Below are 2,755 nucleotides of genomic sequence, written 5' to 3' on the forward strand. Positions count from 1 at the left end.
TTTTTTTTTTTTTTTTTTTGTTGTTCTTAAAGCATATTTCTAGTATAAATATTTTAATTTTCGTATTAAAAAGATGTTTTAAGAAGCAACAAAAAAATCGTGACAAACGAAGCCTAAATCACATGGCATGTAGACATCTCTGTCCATTGTCAACCAAGCAATTCATTTGCACTTAGTGATCAACTAAGTTTTTTCCTTTTGTAGTTGTAATACTTTTCTTTCTTAGATTTTTAATTTTGATTTATTTCTTTAAACAGTAAGATGCTAAAAATTAACTTAGAGAAGATTATGAGAAAATAACAAAGTTTCAGTCAAAGTCATTCATGAAAAGGAGAGAGATGAAAAAAAATGAAACAAATTTTCAAACTTTTTTAATAAAATTTCTCTATTTTCATTAAATTATGACTATTTTATTGTATACTAAAAAGGATTGCTTTCTCTTACTAAATATTCTTGAAGATTTCTAAGTGATGCATGACTTGATATGTGCTTCATTGCTTCCTATATATTATCACAGTAATAGTAATTTATGTAGTTCAACTTTCTAAACTTGACTTTCCAAAAATCTTCATTGAATTAATTTATCAATAGAGATCTATTTTAAGCTGATTGCATATATATAGTTTGTATTAAATTAAAATTAGAAATTAATTTTTAAGGATAAATATAGTTTGTATTAAATTAAAATTAGAAATTAAATTTTAAGGATAATTATTTCTAATTTGTCTTTTACTTTATGGTGATATAAATTAAAACTATGGCCAATATATAAATACTATTATAATTATAGTTATATACACCCAAGTACTCATTTTCTAGACTTTTTTCATAAAGGAGTTTCAAATATTGTCAAGAGTAGATTATTACTTTATTTTATTATGTTTCAAATGAAGAAAAAAATCATGGTTATACAACTATATATAGAAAGAAATATGCATGAAAAATTTTAAGAAATTATATATAATTTATTATAGAGAAAAAAATAATAGAATTTAATAATTCAACTACAAACTCTCTTTTCAAAATATATATATAATGAAATTATTATTATTATTTTATCATATTTTTAAATTTTAATAATAAAATTTTTGTGCATGTGCAATTATACAAGTATATATACTTGGAGGTGAGATATATATATATATATATAGAGAGAGAGAGAGAGAGAGAGAGAGATTTTACAACATAAGCTTGTAAATAAAATATCATATAAATAAATTCAAGGGAGTGATAGAAGCATTATTAGAGCCATTTAAAAAAAAAAGATACATTAAATTAGTATTGTTTGATAAAAGCAAAAAAGAGAATAGTAGATTTGATCATCTATAATAATTACTTAGGGTTTTGTTTTAGACATTTTTTTAACTGCTTTTCAAAGCAATTTTATAGTATAAAAAATTTTTGAACTTAAAATTTGTATGCTAAAAAATTGCTTTATAAAACAATAAGAAAATTGTCTCAAACAAATCCTAAATTAGTACTAAGTATCAGTGATTATTAAAGTAAATGATGTTTAACTATTAAAGTCATACTTGAATTTACTTGAAGTCTTAGTTAAGTAATGGTTCAAATATTTGTAGGTGGATTATATTGCTTGTGGCCCATACAATGAATATATTAGACATTAAGTAAACAACGTTAGGGAAGAAATACTTCAGTGCAAATTCAGCATAGATGCTCAAATCTATTCTTTCCTTTCCTTGCTTTTATCAAGAAAAGTAATCAAGTATTAATGCTAAGCTAAATCCATACCCTAAATAACAATGCTTTCATCACCCCCTTGAATTTATTTATATAAATTTTACAAAATTTTAATGGACTTTTTTGTAAAAACTTGATGGATTTTTCGACTATTAAAATATACTTTGTAGTTTCATGTTTTCTAATTAAGGGGAAGAATAAAATTTTATAATATTTGGGTTGTGTTTCGAACGGCTTTCTTATAACCAGTGGCGGAGCCAAAAATTTTATTGAGGGGGGGCCTAAATTAAAATAATTTGGCACGTGCCCCCCTTGGCCCCCCCCTTCCCTCCGTCAGTGCTTGCGACTTCTTAAAGCAGTTTTTTAGTACAAAAATAAAAAAAAAAATTAACTAAAAATTTGATTTAAGAAACCGTAAATAAGCTACTCCAAACGAAGCCTTATATAGTGGATCATTTTATGTGGACCGAAAGCTAAATTTTTCATAAAAACTTTTGTTTCTATCGTATCCTTTTTTTTTTTTTGTATGTCTATTTGATCTTCGTGGAAATGTAAGACGAAAAAAAAAAATCCTATCACCACTAATTTTTTGACATACAACATATACATTTTATGAAAAAAAAAGTGCTCATTAAATGATTTTATTATTTTATTTTAAAGCTAGCTTGAAATTAGTTTTTTATATATATTTAATATTTTAATTCATTTTTTGTATAAATGAAATGTCTCTAATTGGTTGTATCTACGTAGAGGGATTCACTTCATTGAACTCATATTCAGTGAATTAAAGCCCAAAACCAAATAGATGCCATCATTATTTATATAGAAAAATTCTATCACCAATTGATCTTATTTCATGAGATGATTATAGTAATTAGATTTGATACATACTCAAAAAATTATCTTGATCGGGCACGAATCTCGAGGCAAAAGCTAGTTGGAAACTTCAAAAATTAATTTTGGTAGCATCCGAACTCCGATTTCAGCGAGCTTACAGTCAAACCGAGCGTCTCGGAAATACGAACCCAACGACACCAAGATGAATCCAATCCGA

The sequence above is a fragment of the Dendrobium catenatum genome, unplaced genomic scaffold (assembly GCF_001605985.2).
Source record: "Dendrobium catenatum unplaced genomic scaffold, ASM160598v2 fragScaff_scaffold_586, whole genome shotgun sequence".
NCBI classification, from domain to species: Eukaryota; Viridiplantae; Streptophyta; class Magnoliopsida; order Asparagales; family Orchidaceae; genus Dendrobium; species Dendrobium catenatum.